The sequence below is a fragment of the Callospermophilus lateralis genome, chromosome 13 (assembly GCF_048772815.1).
Source record: "Callospermophilus lateralis isolate mCalLat2 chromosome 13, mCalLat2.hap1, whole genome shotgun sequence".
NCBI lineage: Eukaryota > Metazoa > Chordata > Mammalia > Rodentia > Sciuridae > Callospermophilus > Callospermophilus lateralis.
The window spans coordinates 69115511-69135258 of NC_135317.1; the positions used below are offsets into that span (position 1 = coordinate 69115511).

A 19748-nucleotide genomic window follows, 5' to 3' on the forward strand; every position below is an offset into this window, starting at 1 on the left:
AGTGTTTGTTGGCTGTCAAGCCAAGTGTTAATACGCAGAAGCTTTATTTGTCTGCATGAATCTGTGCTGGGGGCCATGCCTGCCAAAGTAGGCCAGTGAATTAAAGATTCTATAATTAGAGCTACGGTGTTACAGCAGGCACTCTGTGTCCCTACTTGTCAGTGTGTCCCCACGATGGCGTAGTGACAGTTGCCAGTCTCTCTGGGGCCTGTGCTCAGTTGATGAGAACGTCACTTTCACTTTATTTTTATTCTTGGCAGAGGAAAAACTCATCATTCAAGCCAATTACAAAGGGCTGTCATTTTCCAACTCAAGAAAGATTTCCCCCAGCTACCCCACCTAAATTTATGAGTAATGGGTTGGAGGCTTAAATTAGAAAAAAATTTAAAAAGTCTGTAAAGAAAAGCAAATGCAGCGTGAGCAGGCTGAAAAGGGAAACACATGTACAGCATCCTCTCATTTGTTGAGAATTTATTATGCCTCAGGAATTTTGCATATAATGTTATTAATCCCAATTTATCATCACAAAATCCCATGGTGAAACTATTATCTCCCCATTCTACAGATGAGGGAATAAGTTCAGAGAGAGAAAATAGCTTGCTTAATGCTTAATGTCATGAAAATGGTGTTACGTAAAATTTATTGGGGTCCATTGATTTGGATTGAGCTCCTGTATTGGGCCCCTACAGAACAAACTGAAATGGAGTCACTCATGTTAATGATCCATGCAGTCAGATTGAAACTGAGCTGTTTGACCTTTTAGAAAGTCAGGAGAGAGAGAGAGAGAGAGAGAGAGAGAGAGAGAGAGATAGCCAAATCCTGAACAAGGCCAGCTTTAGCTAGTACGATATGGGAAGTCTGCTTAACCCTTACAAGGAAAGGAACTTTGAAATGACCAATTGCTGTTCTTTCCTTGTTTCTGCTTTCTTCAACCTCTTCATTTCTGTAAGTACTCACTACTATTGTTACAGAGTAGAGCTGGCTGCCCGATTAGCAAATAGTTACTTGCTCAAAAAACTGTTAAGTGTACTTTGTACTAAGTTTTTCTTTCATCAATGGTGTCTGGCAAGAAACCTTCCTCCCTTCTTTGGGAAGCCTGCTCTGGCTCTCCTCCTCTCCCTACCCTTGCTTTCTATGTGGCAAGGGAGGAGGCACGGGGGTATGTTTGCAGGTACTTTCCTTCTTTCTTGCTGTCTGTGGTTTTTGCTGAACAGACAAATCTGCCATTTTTCTGGAAAATACATATGGTTGTTCTGTTTGTGAGCGCTTTCCTGTAGGTCTCTAGCAGCAGCTATATATATATTTCATAATTTTTTCAAATACTTTTCTCTTCCAGTTCTATTTCTTTAGGAGAGAGAGAGAGAGAGAGAGAGAGAGAGAGAGAGAGAGAGAGAGAGGGAGGAGAGGAGGATTGAGGAGAATAGCAAACACAAGAATCCATCATGTCACAACTGACTTAATTGTGTTTTATTTGATCCTTACAATGAATCCTGGAGGCATAAGGAGAATTATGGCTAATTGTCAATGACCCATGAGGAAGAGGAGCCCAGTGTTTTAAAGGACATGCACTCGGTCACTCAAATGGTGAGTAAAATTTTAAAGCCAGATAGTTGACTCTACATGTGAAAATACAGTGGAGTGTGAGTTACTTGTTCAGCTTCCAGAGCTTTCCAGGGCATTTGGGGCCAATGGCAACTGACTTCATCCCACTTCCCCTTCATTCCCAACTCTAGACCTTGTTGTCGGGTCCTGAGCCAAGCAGCTGCAAGAGATGGCAGGTGGCTTGCAGCAATTAAGGACACAAACTCCATGGGAGTCCCAACAACTGGGAGAGGCCCCTATGATCAGGAAAAGACACACAAAAGGACACATCCAAATATCCAAGGACACATACAAATCTGAAGATCAGATAGAGCAACATGAGTCAAGCAGAGCAGCCTTGGACATATCTGTTGACTTGAAGAACAATAAGACCACTTAAGGAAATTCAAAGACAACTCAAAAAAAAAAAAAAAAGACTTGCCAACAGAACACTGATTTGGAACCAGGGATGTAGTTCAGTGGTAGAGAGCTTGCCTAGCATGTGTGAAGCCCTGGGTTCATCTCCAGCACAACCAAGAAGCAATCAATAAATTAATTAAAACAAAACAAAACAACCCCCCCTGTAATTTAAAAAAGTCAAGTTAATAATTTGGAAGACCAAGTTGGGGGATGGATATCTTACAGCAATAAAGAAAACAAAATCAACCAAATAAGGGAAGCAAATAATAGGGAAAAGATAAGGAAATTGAAGAATAAATCCTGGCTGGCTAACATGTGACTGTAAGTTTATAGAATATGAAAAGGGCTGGATGCCATGGCTCAGTCCTATAATTCCAGCAGCTCGGGAGGCTGAGGCAGGAGGATCACATGTTCAAAGCCAGCAACTTGGCAAGTCCCTAAGCAACTCAGTGAGACAGCATCTCTAAATAAGATATAAAAAAGGACTGGGGATGTGGCTCAGAGTTAGTTAAGCCTCAGGGTTCAATCCTGGGTACAGAAAAAAAAATAAATAAAAGAAGGATAAAATGGGAGAGATGGAGGAGAGGCAATAATAAAGTAAAGAATAAGAGAACATTTCTCTGAATCAAGGCTACAAAAGAAAAAGGAAGCAGCTCCTCTAGCTCACTGATGCAGATCTGATCAGCAGTGATGAAGATGTTATTAATTTGCACTTTTTTGTGTATATACTTAAATATGTACATATGTTCCTAATCTCCAGGTATGTGTATCTCTTCATACCTCACACTAAGTTTTCAAAGGCAAAGTCTATATGTTCGTGTCCTTTGTATGTCTCTTTGGTGGATTATATGCTGAATCTACAAGAAAAGGTTGGTGACTATACTTTTATCTTTCTGTTCCATTTCTTTTTCTTTGCACTCTGGCCAGAACTGCTGGCCCTTGGTAAAGACTTGTTGAATACTGTTGCTTAAGGAGGAAAAGAAACAAGGAGAGATGAGTGCTGTGAATATCTAAAGTCCTAATTACTTAAGAGACTGAGGCAGGAGGATCACTTGAGCCATGAGTTAAAGATCAGTCTGGGCAACAAAGCAAAAGAAACCAGGTGGTTAGCATTTTTTTCTTAAAATTCCAGCTGCCCTCAGACAAAGTTATAAAGAGTCAGGTGGTTCCCTGACTGCCTGTCCCTCAGGGTCAGATATCTCCTTTCTCCATCTTATTCTCAGCTACCTGTCAATGGAGTCCCCTGCCCAAATAGGTATAATCATGACTTTAATATTCAAAACCTCCCAAGGCTGTGCTCCTTCCTTTGGAAACAACCTAAAGGAATAACTTCTGAAGAGGTGAAATTTCAGATATTGCAAGTCATAGAAGAAAGTATTTGGGATCAAGAAATCCTTTCCTGAGCTCCTCAAATGACAGGAACTGCCCCCTAGATGAATCATTAACTCATTCAGTCTCAAGTTTTTAAATATTTCAATGAAATTAACACAGGTAGATAAAAAATAGGTTGCAAATAATAATCTAGAGCTTACATATCTTTTACATTTTTTTCCATAAATCATTCACCTATTCCTTTTTTTCCGAAAGAGTAGAACTCTAAAAACATGATATTTATTTTAAAAGTTACCCCAAGTGGTTTGTTTATTGTTTAGTTTTTTATAGGTGTCTGGGACGATGGGACTTAACAGGATAAATGAGGAATACTAGCAAGTGTGAAGGGCAGTCATTCATCCCAATTGAGAAAGAAGCTGAGCCAAGGGGCTGTCATTCCAAGGTGGCATCCAGGTGGCCACCTTGTTTTTGTACAGTCTTCTTTCTCACACCCCTCTGGACCGCTCAGCTCTGGAGGGCACCTCACGTCTAACATACTTGGGCTGCTTTTAAAGTCCCAAGAAAGGCTGACAGAAGAGCACACAGCACGGATTGAGGAATGCTGGGAGAAGCTGAGTAGAAAGAGAGAAGTAAGCAAACAGTTGAGAGAGCTTCCCATTAGTATTAATTTAGGCATCAAAGAGAAACCTGAAAACACAATGAAAGCACTAGTCAAAGACCATGGTTATAAGAATAGAAGATAATAAGGCAGGATTAAAGAGCTGTAAAACACACAGGGCCAGCCCAGCACCTCCCCAGAGCCAGGCATGGCAGCTCCTAATGAACAAGGAGGGGGAGAGGGAAGGCAGGAAGAATCAGGTGCTGGGGGCCCTGCAGACCAGGCCTGACACAGAGAGGAGCTCCAGAGAGATGGGTTTATCCTGATTACATTTATTCCACATGGACATGGGAAGTCAGGAGTGGTTTATAGGTAAAGCCAGCTGGTTAGGGCGAGGCTACCACCTCTGTTCCTCCCTGATGATTTAGTGTGCATTCAAAGAGGATGCTCCATGAACGTTTGCAGAACACCAATTATTTGCATGAAGCTTGATCTACATTTAGTTGAGTCTTGGCTGATGGTAATTTCTCCTTTTCCTTATTCTCGATATAGAGTCTGAAATGGAAAAGAGAGGGCCAGTTATCTTTTAATAATCTGGGGAAAATGCAAAAGGAAATAAACTGAAATGAAACACACAAGAAGTCCCTGGAGGTGAAAGTATAACATTCAGATCCAGGGATCTGGTTTACTAGTCAGGAGGTATAGATCCTTCTTTTCTCTTCCTCCTCTCTCCCTCCCCCAGTTTCTTTTAGATCTTTAGAAAATATTAAATTTTTGAACACTTTTTAATTTTGAAAATACAAAATAATATACACATATATGTAAATATACATGTGTATACACACACACACGCGCGAGCACGCGCGGAGAGAGAGAGAAAGAGGGAGGTAGAGAAACATAGACAATCTCTTAGGTATTCCATTATAGTTTTAATGTGAAATTCTCTAACAACAAATAATCAAATAATGCTGGATATTTTTTAATATACTTATCTGCCATTTGATTATCCTCTTCAATGAAATACCTGTTTATTTGTTTTGTTAACTTTTAATTGCATTATTTGCTGATTGTTGAGTTTTCCAGTTTTTATATATTTTGTTAACAAATATGTGTATTACAAATATGTGTATTGCAAATACTTTTTCAGTCTATGGATTACTCCTTTATAAATGATTTGTTGACTAAAATTTTTTTTTAAAAGAGCAATAAACAAATAAAATTTGAAGATGAAGCCAGACTTGGGAGGGCTTATTTAGGCCTTTGTTAGTTCTCTCCTAGACCAATGCTTTTCAAATTTTGATGTGCATTCATCACATGGGAGATCTTGCTAAATTGAGGTTCTGGTGCATTAGGTCTGGGGTGGGGTCTAGATTCTGCATTTCTAACAAGCTGTCAGATAACCAACCAGTGTTTCTTGGTTCATAGTTCTTGTTTCCTCTTGAATTATCCAGAGAGGTTTTAAAAAGAATGATTTCTGGCTCTCACCCGCAAAAATTCTGATTTTACTGATCTGGGTGTGACCTAGGGTTTGAGACTTTTAAAGGCTCCTCAGATAATGTGCATATGCCAATCAAGGTGGAAAAGAGCTGATATAGAAGATGGGGGTGGTGTGGACACACATGGGCTGTTTCACCCTGGGGTAAAATCCGGATCTGCCTTTGATTGGCTAGGTAACCTTGGATGTGTACCACCTGAGACTCCCAGGGTGAGAACAGGGGATAATAATATCTCCGTCTTAGAACTGGAAGGTTTAATTAAATTATGTTCAGTTCCTAGGACAGTGCTAGATATATACAATCAATATGATTACAGTTCTCCCTTGGTATTCATGGGAGATTGATTCCACAGGGCCCTGCAAATATCAAAGCTTGAGGCATCTCAAGTTCCTTATATAAAATGGAATAACCCTTGTATATAATCTATACACATTCTCCCTCTACCTTAAGTCATCTCTGGATTACTTATGATATTTAATACATTGCAAATGCAATGCAAATAGTTGTTGCACTGTATTATTTAAGGGAAAGTGACCAGAAAAAATCTATATATGACTGAATAGTCATATCCAGTTTGTGTGTGTGTGTGTGAATATTTTGACACACAGTTGGTTCAATCTCTGTATGCAAAACCCTTGGCTATGGAGGGCTGATTGCATTTGGTTCTTTCCCTCAGGTTCCTTTGTAGTTTAGCAACACCTAGAGCAAGAATAAAACTCAGGTTTTATAGTTGGTTTGGTCAGTAAATGAATTTTAATTGACTTGGATAGTATTTAGAAAAAAATTCAAAGCAGTCATCTAAACAAAAATCTAGATACTGGCTTCCTTGGAAGATTATGAAGATTGGCAATAATAGGTACCATTTGACCTGCTTGGAGCTGAGTACAGCCTCTGTTCAATGAGCAGCTGCCACTGTCTTCTTCATACTGCGACTGTGTGTGTGTGTGTGTGTGTGTGTGTGTGTGCACCTGGGTTGGCCTTCCAACTTGATCCATGTGCTTCACCTCCCTGGGTCTCAGTAACATTTGAGTTTGCCACTTCTACTCTTAGAACTCATATTCCAATTCCTCTTTTTCCAGAATCTGGACACAAAACTGCCCTTCCTTCTTATGACTTCTTTTTCTTTGGGCATATGATGCTCTTGGCATACTCTTATGAGTGAAATCACCTTCCTTCTCTATGTGTTAATCATTGCATTTATTCATTTAGTGGGGGAAAAATGGGTGGTATGGACTGTTTATGCACCTGCCCCCGAAAATGATACGATGAAGCCCAAACCTCTGGTACCATTGAATGCGACTGTATTTGGATCTAGAGTCTTTAAAGAGGCAATAAGGTTAAATGAGGCCATTAGGGTGGAGCTAGCCTAATCTAAGTGTGTCCTTAGAAGAAGAGGAAATTGGGGCCTGCAGGACCCAAGGATGTTCTTGCCTAGAGGAAGGGCCACATGAAGACCCACAAAGAAGATAGACATCTAACCCCAGGCAGGGAAGAAGGCTCAGAAAAAACTAGCCCTGCTAACAATTTGGTCTTGCACTTTCAGCTTTGGAACTGTGAGAAAATCCATGCGGGCTGTGGTTCTCCATTATGGCAGCTCTAGGACACTAACACAGTAAAAAAAAAAAAAAAAACAACCCTTTTTGTTTTTGATCCAATCAGCTCTTTGAAAGGAGTATCTAGTTAATGACACGGAATAGTCCAGCAGCTTTCCACAGCTTCTATCTTTTGGTTTGTCTCAGCTTTAACCTGAGAGATTTTTCCCACCTAAAATGATTCTTTGTCTTTCACTTTCATGATTTAACCTCTCCTTTATATAGTTTTTCTGAAACTGTAGTAGGTGTTTCCAGGCCAAGAAAGATGGACATCTCTCTAGTTGACAATGAACCTTTAAATTAAAGGAAAAAATGTTTTTTAAAAATTTAAAATACACATGCACATAGTTTGAAGTCAAATTGTTATGCAAGGCTAATTATAAAAATCACTAATGCTGCCAGGCATGGTGGCACATGCCTATTAATTCCAGTGGCTCGGGAGGCTGAGGCAGGAGGATCATGATTTCAAAACCAACCTCAGCAACTTAGCAAGGCAGTTAGCAACTTAGTGAGACCTTGTCTCTAAACAAAACCTAAAAAAGGTCTGGAGATACAGTTCAGTGGTTAAGTAACCTTGGGTTCAATCCTCAGTATCAATAAACCAAACCAAACCAAACCAAAACAACAACAAAAAACCACTACTGCTTTGTACACTTCTGCCTCCCTTGGCATTAAATACTTCTGGCTCCTCTGCCTTTTCGTCTTATTTTCAGGTACTCAGAATTCCTCAGTTTTAGAAATCATTCTTAAATGGAAGAGAAACATTTTTTTTTTCTTCTTCACTGTCCTCCTCCACTATACACAGATTCCTTCTTGTCCACCCACCTGCATCCTCCCCGTATATTTAAATTACACTTTCAGTTAGACTCCTATCCAGCATTGACATTATTCAGACTATATGAGTGCTCTTCACACGTGAGCCATGTAATACATTATGATTATGCCTTTTTTCTTGCACAATGGTTTGTTTTCCTGAGTTGATGACTATCTCATGTTTTGCTTTGCTTGGTTTTCTATGTACTCATCAGAATTCATCCTTTGATCCCATCCCCAATTGTCTCCCTATTAATAAGAGCACTCCTACCTGCTCCACCCCCGCCCCCTTCCATCAAGTTCCCTGTATTATTTCTCCACAGAAAACTTGCTATTATCTCTTCCCACAACTATGCTGGATTTTCCATGGGGAGTATGGTCAAGGAAGGAGGGAAGAGATGCATCCATCCAATTTCCTGATGAGTTGCTACAAGCCTTTCCTGCCTGACCTGCCCTTAGAAAGAACTGCCGGCTAAGGCATATATTGATGGCCAGGAGAACTAGGGGCTGTGGGGAAGGCTGAAAAGATATGCAGACTTGTAGGGGAAAATCCAAAAAAGTGAAGGTTAAGTGCAGGAATTGCTAAATTTAAGTGGAAATTCTTTGGAAAGAGTTTGAAAGGCAATTTATCTTTGGACTCAAGATTTAAGTTTGAAAGGTTTATGGTTATAGAGAACAGGATCATTCAAATATCTTCTTTTACAAAATGAACAGGAATAGTCCCACTCCAAAAACTCTTCTCTTAATTTTAGATTTAGTAATAAGAAAGATATCTGGATGGAATTGAGCAGAAGTGTTACTGAAGAATTTTAGGAGCTGAGCATGCTTTTCTGCAAATAAGCAGCAGGCTCGGTTTTGCAAAGTATTCTTTAATAAATGTCACTAAGGATGGAGCTTCCATTCATTTTTCTCTGAGTTGGGTAACTCATAAAACCCACAAAAACTTTACCCAGTGTTTTTGTTTGTTTTTTTTTTTTGGCGGGGGGGGGGGGATGATGTGATAGGGACTTGGCCTAAAAAGGAGAAAGAAGATTTAGAACAAAGCCAGCTTCTTAGGACATTTGGCTTAGTTTTAACCAAAGGTAAAAAGGCCAGGCCATAAAGAGTGGCAGCTGATGGGATTACATTGTCCTGAACAATCATCAAAAATGGGCAACTCAAAATCCACTTTTTCCTGTCTGCCTCCTGGGTCCAGGTCTCATTGGCTTTCATTTTGGACTTCTCTCGATATTCCTCTGTACTCCTCTCACCCTCTCTCCCTCTGTTTCTCAGCTGCCATGAGGTGAGTAGCTTTTTCCATCATACAATTTTCCTATGATGCTTCATTACAGGTTCAAAAGCAATGTGGCCAGCTGATAATGGACAGAAACCTCTGAAACCTAGGAGGATGGAGATAGGGAAGATTTGAGAAGAGAAAGGAAGGGAAGAGGAGACCCACTGTTAATGGAGGTTTGCTGTGTCTATTACACACCCTGTGGGAGCTTGGAACACAGGGGAGAGGTCTGGTCTGGAGACTTACTTTGGCCCCATTGGTCTATGGGAGATGTTCACAGAGAAGGGTCTGGGTGGCTGCATGGTAGTGGAGGTCCGGAGAAAACTCGAATTTCTGAGTCAAGGAAAGGCCAATATGCTCCTAAATGTTGTCAAATAGTCTTTGAAAAAGTTTCACCAAACTAAACTTACCAATACCCCAAGAGAATGCTGGACTTGTATAATCTGGGGTAAAAAATGGGTTATGGTTTTTTTCTTAAATTCTTATTTATTTATTGTGAATGAAATTGAGCACATTTCTAATGTTTTATTGGCCCTTTTCTTCTTTTTCTTATGGGTTTCCTGTTGTCCTTTGCCGATCAGTAAGATTAATTTATAAGATTACTGATTTATAAGATTTGCTGACATAGAAATTCATGGACTTAGAGAGGCATTCTTAGAATATTTGTATATAAAGATATTAATTCTTTGTCATATGACTTGCAATTTTAGATTTTTTCTCTTGATATTTTTTTTTTTTTTGTACCAAGGATTGAACACAGGGCACTTAAATACTAAGCCACATCCCCAATCCTTTTTATATTTTTTATTTAGAAACAAGGTCTTGCTAAGTTGCTTAGGACATTGCCAAGTTGCCACGGCTGGCTTTGAACTTGTGACCTTCCTGCCTCAGCCTCCTGTGCTGGGATTGCAGGCACGTACCACGGCGCCTGGCTTTTCTCTTGATTTTAAAAATGCTTTTTGTAGTTCAGAAGATTAAGATTTTTATGTAATCAAGTTAATCATATGTATTCTTTTACAGCTTCTGAGTTTTCTTTTACACTTGAGAGATCTTATAATCTAATGATACGATTCTCTGAGGTTTTCTTTAATTAGAGTTTCCAGCATGTCTTTGGTTTCTCTCATTTTCATGGCACAGCTGCTCAGGAATGAACCCACAGAAACTTCTTTCCTGGATCATTTGGCCACATTGTACTGCTGGCTGCTGATGAACCAGGAGGAGGTTCAATTGCTCTTCAAATCCAAGTCACAACAGGTGCTCAGCTTTGTTGAATGATCTCTGCTGACTTGTGTTTTAACTCAACGGGGATCCACTCTTCCTAAGTTGCCACATACTTTCCCAACTTTATCACACGCACAGCGCCAAGCTTTTCTCCCCTAGAAAGAGAGGCTGTTGACAAGGATGGGGTGACCTGGTCAGCTCCAGCCAGAGCTGGACACAGCTTTATGGAGTCAACACCTTGCAGGGCTGCAGAGGTAGTTCCTCCTCGTCATTACCACTTGGCGACAGAAGAATTAAAACCAAAACACAAAAAAACCCCGACGATTTCTACTTAGGAGCAGCCTTTGAGGGAGGATTTATTCCTTTAAATAAAGCATATTGGAGGTAAAATGCATTTTGTCCTGCTAGTTGGGAACTAGACTGGAGGTAGTGGTGGGGAGTCCCACTGTGGTTTCCAGTCCTTTTCTTGTCACTTCCTGCCATCTACCGGCCATAGTATGAAATACTCTGCAATTACTTCAGGAGATGCCAGGGAGGAAGTTGAAAGCTTTTCAATTTGAAGTGTGATTTCCCAGATAAGCTGGGTCACAATGCACCAGTATCCATCATTTATTTCCCTGAAAACAGCTCTAGGGAGACTGAATTTCTGAGAAATCGTTTTATTATTTTTGTTCCTTTGAGAGGCAGTGTTTGAACTCTGATCACATGTGCCTATTTTTTATTTTATTTGTAAAAAACAGATTGGTGCATTATAATCATACATATTAATGGGATCTGTGGTTTCATAGTCAATTGCACCTGAAGTAATTTTGACCACCTGTGTTTAAATCTTGACTCTACGTGATTTATTGTCTGTTTGATGTTGGGCAAGAAATGCAACCTCTTGCTGCCCCAGTTCCTCATTTTTGACTTGGAAATGATACTAGATCTTGCCTCTCAGTTTTGACTCCTGAGTTTACCTATGTAAAGACTTTAGTACCGGGCACCTCTTAAGCACTCAGTAAGTATTATCTGTTACCTGCTTGAAATCTACTTAAGCATTTAGGCAACCGTTAGGACATGGAACAGAAAGCATTTCCTAAATTAGTTGTTGTAATTGTTGCCTGCTGTGTCTGTAGCAGTGTTGCTTCCAGACTGCCTCCATTTAAACTTTGGAGACTCAATTCGAAAGCAGCAACTTTCCTTATCACCTCTTGCTGGAATAATTCATATTCCTTGTGAGCTCTGACAACCCCGTAACTAGACGTCTCTTGGACTGACGATTTCCATTATGGAATCTAGATCTGCCTTACCTTGAACATTTCTTGGGTTCCTAAGAATCAGAACCACTCTGGTACATCATCTTGTATGTTATTTAGCAACTACTCAATAAATGTTTATTGAAAGGAGGAATGAATAATCTCATTTGATTCCCCCAGGAATTCTGAATCAGATAGAAGAAATACGAATTGTGTCCATCCTATAGATGAAGAATGGAGAGACTTGCCTCACATGAAATGGCACTAGGATTTAAGGCTGGGGACTTTGTGACATGCCAAAAATGTACATGAAGAAGGACAAAGGGAAGGACAGGGAATAAGGCTCACCTTTAGACTGTACGCAAGGAGTTACGTGCTGGATACTAATTTTTGTGAGACTAAGATGTGGGTTCATATCTGAAGCTGGTCTTCCATGCCTCATCCACATCCTGTGGAACTGTATTTTCATAGCCTGATGCCAGGTTCCTTACCTCTGCCATTCCATCATTGATGGTCAGTCTCATTTGTGCTGAAATGACCTGAGCTTTGGGTCTAGATGTCAAAATATTTATTCCCCAATTTCACTTGCAATTGTTGAGAGGTAAACAGAAACCCATCAGAACATCACTGCTACCTTTTATTAGATACAAAGACCCTGGTCTGTTGAGACCCAGGGACCATGTGGGATCACTAATCTGTTGTTCCCTGTGATCCTTTTTACACCTTACTTCTGCAAACCGCAGCCAAAGGAGACTTTCTTAATGATATTCAACATTTATTCATCACATTCTTATTCAGCACCTACTATTGTGCCAACAAAGGCACCAAGTGACCAAGTATCAAGGAAAGGTGACCCCTTCCCATACCCTCAGCTACCAGCTGGGTATTACCTAATGAGAAGGCCCACTGAGAATAAAAATGGTACATCTTTACAATCTAAGTTCCCAGAAACACCAGGACAGGGGTTTGAATCTTCTACCGCTAAATTTGCACCTGTGGGCAAATCATTCACCTCTTGATATTTATTTCCTCATCTGAAAAGTAGGAATATATTCTTTTCAGAGCTGTAATAAGGATTCAAAATGTGCATAAAGAATGGATTGTGAAGAATGTGTTTCCTTCTTTCAAGGGACTTGGAGTCTAGTTGGAACACTAAAACCATCATCATCATCATCATCACAATAATAGGATCTATAACAAATGCCTTTGAAAGTCAGATAGGAGTTGAAAGCAAGGAGGGAGGCATCCCACCACATTGTTACATCTGCTCAGTTTTGTTCAACATGCATTTATTAAGCTACCATGGACTACCATGGACCAGTCCAATTCACAACTTCCAGAGTCAGAAAGACTTGGGTTGGAATCCCATCTCTACCACTTACCAGAGGTGTGACTTTAGGCGGTTACTTAATAACCCTCTGAATTCGTTACTGAGTTTCCTCAGAATAAGGTTGTTAACAGTACCTGCCTTATAGGTTGTTGTGAAGAATAAATAAATTAATGCATATACGGGATGTAATGCAGTCCCTGGTACACTGTAAATTCTCAACAAATTATAGTTGCTACCATAATCATGACCACCACCCTCGCTGGTGTGTGTGTTTAACCTAAGGATTTAAAAAATGAATAAAAGATGTTCCTTGTCCTCAAACCCCTCACAGTTTCATAGATTCTGGAATTTAGTAACAGCCTTTCATAAGTGATCCAGGTAGAACATGGCCTACCATTCTAGAAAGGGAAAAGATTTTCCTTTGAAAATTTGCAATATTGTGACCTAGAGGAGGAGGGTTCTGGCTTTTACTTACCACACTCACTTTGTTTCTCTAGAGCTCCCTATGAAACTGGGATAGAGATTAGAGTCTTCACTAGACCTATTGGTTTTTGCCAGGCTGAAACTTAGCCTTTTTAGTATTTATGTGCATGGACAGACTTCTAGATTAGGAGGCCCGGATTTTGTGCCTTTTATTATACATTTATGCCAAGCTGTGACTTATATTGTTCAGGGTATTCCCAAGTTCCCCAAAATAAAATAGGCTTGAGTGCTATCATATAGCACAGGAGTAGCTAATTAGGAAAGTAGCATTTTTAGCATTAATGGCCCAGAAGTTACAAAGTGTGTTTCAGAAGAAGAAGAAAGGGAAGGGGAAGGGGAAGAGGAGGGGGAAGAGGAAGAGGAAGAAGAAGAGGAAAGGAGAGGAGGAAGAAGGAAGGGGGAGGGGTAGGGGGAGGGGGAAAAGAGGAGGAGCAGAGGAGGAGAAGAAAGAAATTCCATTATCTAAACTGAGAAAAGGGCCTTTGCTGGTTTATAGCAGGGAGGAGATGGGGAACCAAGAGTGTTTATTAATCTCCTTTAATCTAAGAATTTGCAATGTTTAAGAGTAACTGTTCAGAGGTAAGGGCCACAAAGCAGAGGACTTTAAAGTTTCTTTTACATTGTGATGTTTAGTTCAGTCAGTGAAAGGATGAACAGAAGAGTTAAATGGTAACCCCATCAATTACCAGCAACACTGAATTCTCCTAAAAAGTTTTTCAAGCTGTCCCCCAACTATCTATAACAAGTTCGAATTCACTAAGGGGAAGGACATCTGTGTATTTTTAGATGGGAAAGTGCTGTCTCCTTGTCATTTTGTAGAAAATGCTTTTCTCTCTGCTTCCCTTCATTGGCCTTCTGGTATCTCAGTGGGGAAAGGAGCTACCTGGTAAATAAAGATAAGCTGTGCTTATTAGCAGAGATTTGCAAGGGAAGAGGCTGTTTAAAAATGGATAAGGAGGTCATTGTGTTCCTCTGGCTCTAAAGCAGGGATTCCTTTTCCTCAGGCAGGGCAGGGCAGCCAGCAAGGAGCTGAGCACGTTTGCCTGCCACAAGGTGTGACCCCTAGTCCACAGCAGGAAGCTGCACTCCTTTCAGGGACCCTCTGGCCTTTGAAACTGCTGGGTTGTTCTGACAGTAGATCCCTTCTGTGCAGGACTGAGGCTCTGCCAGGAAAATAAAACACCATCCTTTTTAGTTTGTCCTTTGGAAATAACAGAGGCCGCCATGCAGTGAGCCTTGGTGCAAGGGTTATGTCTGACCCAGGTACCCTGTTGTGTCTCACTATCCTCTACTCCCAGGTGGAGGTGAGGGAGCACCAGGATAATTTAGGGCTCTCCAACAAAGCCTCTCCGAAGGTTCAGGTAAACAATTAGCTACGGAAATGACCACCACAGGGGAGAGGACATTGTCTACATGGTGCCTAACATTAGTTGGAATCTGAATATGGTCAGCTCTCCAGGTGTTTCCACAGCACAGATGTTTGCCCAGGGGACTACAAAACAACCTCCTGGCCATTTCCATCTGATTGTTCTAGAGAAACCTGTCTCTTCTATCACCTTTGCATTTAGACGGGAAGAAGTGATCCAAGCTGAAAGATAAAGGTTTCCCAGTTTCTTTGCCTCAGGTGGTTCTCTGGGTTTCCCTCCATCCCGCCCCCCTCCCCCCAAGCTTTGTAAAGCGGGGAGCACCAAGCTCAGGGGACTTTGTCTGCTCTTTGTCCAAGCCTGAGCTTGGCTTATCCTGATTGTGCTGGCTCTGTGGGATTCCCAGAAAATGAAAGCCAGGGATAAAGCACCAGGAAAGCGGCCTGGGCCACTTGAGCCTGTCCTCTTTCCCAAACTCCCGCAGCCTGTGAGCAAACCCAGGGGAAGCAGAGGTGGACTTGGAAAGGAACTGTGGGTTCCTTTTAGGTTCTGTGTTTCCTTCTTCTCACTGTAGCTTATAACAGATGTGTGTGTGTGTGTGTGTGTGTGTGTGTGTGTGTGTGTGAGAGAGAGAGAGAGAGAGAGAGAGAGAGAGAGATCTCCCGAGGTATCATGGAGCAGAACACAAAAACTGTTTCCTAGAAGTTAGTTGGAGATTTATTGTCACCCTTGTCCCATGAGGTTTTTGCTGAAGGTATTTTAGATATCATCTGGTTATTTGGTTGTTTCTGAGGAATAGAAAATAACTGAATGGAATGTTATTAAAATATCCACTTGTAACTGATTTTAATTGGATGGAAATCCTGTTTTTAAATGTTTTAATATCATGTTTTTCTGTCACTTCCTTTCAAACTAACAGATTCCATACACTTCTGGAACAAATCTATAACTCAAGGATACCCTCAGTTATAGATGGTTTTATCATGAGTGAATGATGCTTACTGGCTTCTCACCTCCATATACTGTTTCCAAGGCTCCAAAAGATGTTTATGGACACACACACACACACACACACACACACACTTTTTTTCTTCTTTTTATGTGGTACTGGGGATTGAATCCAGGGCCTTGGGCATGCGAGGCAGGCACTCTAACAACTCTAGCCCCCATGGATCCATATTTTTGTTAATGTTCAAAAATAAGATACTTTAGTTTTTAAAAAAACTAAATGTTATAAGCTTTAGCCCCCTGAGCACAATCTTATATCATTGGTGATTAATTTCTTATCAGCTGCCAGTCTTCATCTTAGTAAGGGAGTCCAAATTAGGCTAACTTAGAATAATTGAGCAGAGGATTTTTTTTTTTCTTTTTTGCAATTTCCATTATCCTTTCAACATGCAAAACACCATTTATTATACTTTGATTTGTCTTGAGGAAAATAGCTGCTGATGATTGAAGAGTTTCTGGAGGATTTCACAGCGCTAAATAACAAGGAAGAAAATAACAACTCATGTTTCATGATGGGAAAGAGCTGCCTCCCTGCTATTTGGCAGAACATTAGCTCTTGACAAAAGAACTGCAAGGCACACTTTCATCTATCACTTTTTGGGGGTGACAAGGTTTGGACCTAGACATTTCCTGTGATTGGTTGTGATGAATTGAGCAGTTCCAGACAGGCAGGGAGAAGACAAGATCCTTCCAGCAGCCTGCAGGCACAGGAGGGGACTTATAAAGCTCTCTGAGACTCTGGGTTGCATGAACCCCATCTTTGGTCCTCCTAACTACACCATCACGAGGGAAGATTGGTGAATCAGAGGCAGGACATGTGAACTTGATGTACCCCAGGATTTAGTTAGCAAGGTGTCTCAGTGTGTTAACTTACCCCTCTCTTTTCTTCTTGCTCTCACTATGTGTTAAAGTTAATTCAGTAACCCGTGTTATTGGAACACTTTCCCATGCTCACTGAGCTCTTCTGTTCTGTGACCACTGAGGCAGTGTGCCTGGTGATGTACTTGAAGGCTGCCAGGTGATTTCCACATAATATTCATCAGAGCTGTTTCATTCTGGTAATAACAAATCCCCCATCAAACTCATTTAACAAACTGGTTTTTGGTTCAACACCAATCCAACACAAATTTGACCTAGGGATAGGGAAACCTGCCATCTTACGGCCACACATCCTTTAATCCTTGAAGTTCTCTCCATTAAGTGGGCAGATAGGGAAGTTTATACGTGGAAGGATTTTATGGGCCAGAACTATAAGTGGCCTGTTACTCCTGTCCACATTCTATTGGGCAAAACTAAGTCACCTGACTTTTCAAATGCAAGGGAACCTGGAAATGTAGTCTAGCTGCGTGATCAGGAGGAAACAGGAAACTGGACTGTCAGCCACCAGCCAGTTTCTGGTTGAGTGTGACTACAAACTAACAGCTACTGTGAAGGGAGGCTATTTTACTGAAGGCAATGTAGTTGAAAATGGTGCCTTCTTAAACTCATGAAAAATGACACAGTTCTTATTTTTGGGAGAATAAGAAAGTAAATACAGATTCAGGCAATTACGTAATACACATTTTAGTTCATGGTGTAATCTAGTGATACATTTCTGCTGGAATGTAAGGAGCAATGTCTTATGATTACACTAAATCATAAAACACTTTTAAGCCAAGAACTAAGTAGAATAATAGAACTTTAGGATTAAAAATAAACTTCAGAAATTCTTTAATCCAAAGTTTTCAAGGAGGTTGAAACTGAAAGCAAAGCAGAGGGAAGCTACATTTGCTGAGCCCCGGTGATGTTCTGAGGTTGATACTCTTTCCATTGCACAGAGAAACATAATGACTGGACTTACCCAAAGTCAGGCTGGTGGTGTGAGAAGTGAGCCTGGGATGGAGCACTTCAGATTATAAGCCAGTGTGCTCTTCACATATACTTAATGAGTACCCCTGGGGTATCTGTGTATGCATTCATGCTCCTCTACCCAGCCATTCATGTGAGCCTTATTTATAGTCCACTGGAATGGAAGGAAGATATGACAGATATGCGTTATTTTCAAAATGTGAGGGTCCTAGCTGGTCTGTATTATACATTGTAATAGCATCATTTTCAAGTTCCAAGTGAAACAAGATATTCTTTTCACTGGTCTGGAAAAGAGCAAGTTGCAATGGCTGACTTCAGAATGACCCATTGTTCCAAGCCTAACAGGTGCAGGTTTTGACACTAAGGGTCGGATCCCATCACCACTTGAGTTGCATGGATCACTGACCTCGAAAGGGGATTGCACACACATCAGTGTGGGATCTGTCCTTTAGGAACCATGGCCACTAATCTGAATGGCTATTTAGAGTGTGAATGGCATTTAACTGGCGTCCCTCCATTCTTCCATGCTCATTGAAGAATCTCAGTCCTTCTCCTCCTGCTCATTAGAACTGACACTTCCCAGGCCAGAGGGATGACCAGGGTGAATCAGAAAGATGAGGTCTTCATCATGAAGGACAGGGTACAGTTTGGGGCCAGCTGGGAATGAAAGCAGGCACTATAGGACTTGAAGCTTATGATTGTGTCTCCATTATAACGAACACACAGTAATGTGAAATATCTCATAGACACTGTAGCTTAAACCTAGGACGATCCCATCAATCAATCTGGTTTTTAGTTTAAACGAATGAATCCTCCAGCTCTCATGTGTACACTACTCTTGCCTGGTCCTGATTTCCCAAATAAACAGACATTTCTCCTCTGAAGCTGGTTTAATATTCTGTTTTCATTTTTATTAACTTTTTTTTTTTGGTATTTAAGTTTACTTTTATATGCATGGAGGTCCTATTTAGCTCTTTAATTTCTTGAAATTAAAATATAAGAAAGGGTACTACAAATATTTTAGGGACCCAGCTGAATTTTGAGGGCACATGGCCACTGTACAGCTAGCTATTTCATGGAGCAAATGTGTTTATTTATTACTGGGTACAAATTAGGCATTTGCCACTTGCAATCCCCTGGTTATAATCAGTCATTCAATTGATTTTCTACAGATTGATTGAAGGCACTGGTATTATATAGATGCATAGAAATAACTTTGGTCTGAAGAGGCCAATTGGAAATGATTTTCTTGGGGTTTGGTTAGCTAGCTATTCCATCTATTCTAATTAAAGTAGATGCACTCGACAATGTGAATGTGATTATAAGGAACGATGCCAAAGGGGAGAATGATCTTTTACTTGTATACTTTCAGGGCTATTAGGAGTGATCTTTAAAAAAAAACAACACTCTGGAAACTTTTCTATTACACTGAAGAAGTAGCACTGTGGATTGCTCATAATAATTATTTATAATTTTAATTAATGCTTTCATTCATTCATACAGCAAATGACCTTCCAAGGAAGGTCTGCATTCTAGGCAGAAAAAGTAAGTGTGCACAGAGGGCCATAGGAGTGTTCAGGAAGGGAAGAATCTTCAGTGCAGCCAGAGTATGGAATTCATAATGCAGTAAAGTAAGGAGGAGGGTAGCAATCTCTGTCCACAATTTTAGGTACAAGGGGTGTAGGACTCCATTTATTTTTCTATAATCAACTTATTTTTCAGAGCTCTCATTTGTCATGTGTAGAATATTGAACTTCCCTCAATCCAGGAATCCTCTCCCCTATTTTTTAGTTTCCCCTAAATCCCAGGGCTTTAGGAAGACATTGGTGGATGTGGAAGATGGGGGTGTCAGCCCTTCAGTCATCGACTCTCCAAGTTGGCATCTGATGAGATGACTAACATTATTAACCTGCTGACTCTCATCAGCTCTTGATGGTTACTCCTAGGTCATTCTGGAAAGACTGCCGTGCTGCTCCCAGGGTGGCAGGACCCAGCTCTGGCTTCTTGGCTCTGTGAACTAGGTCTTGCTTTGCTTCATCACAGGCACTTCTTTGAGTTCCAGTTGCCACCTATTTAGGAAGCCGGGCAGTGCACCCTCTGGTCTTGGAGCTTGCAACTGCATCATTTAGGGGTCTGTCTCCCTTCTGTCCC

The 19748-nt window shown here is 40.7% G+C and overlaps 1 long non-coding RNA gene across 1 annotated transcript in view; it reads left to right on the forward strand.

Annotated features, from left to right (window-relative positions):
• The first annotated feature begins 833 nt into the window (after positions 1 to 833).
• Positions 834 to 19748, forward strand: part of LOC143379348 (uncharacterized) — a 48904-nt gene continuing 29989 nt past the window's right edge. The window contains exons 1-3 of the long non-coding RNA XR_013088471.1: positions 834 to 945; positions 1497 to 1584; positions 9164 to 9281. This is a non-coding gene — a long non-coding RNA (uncharacterized LOC143379348). The remainder of the gene's footprint in view (positions 946 to 1496; positions 1585 to 9163; positions 9282 to 19748) is intronic.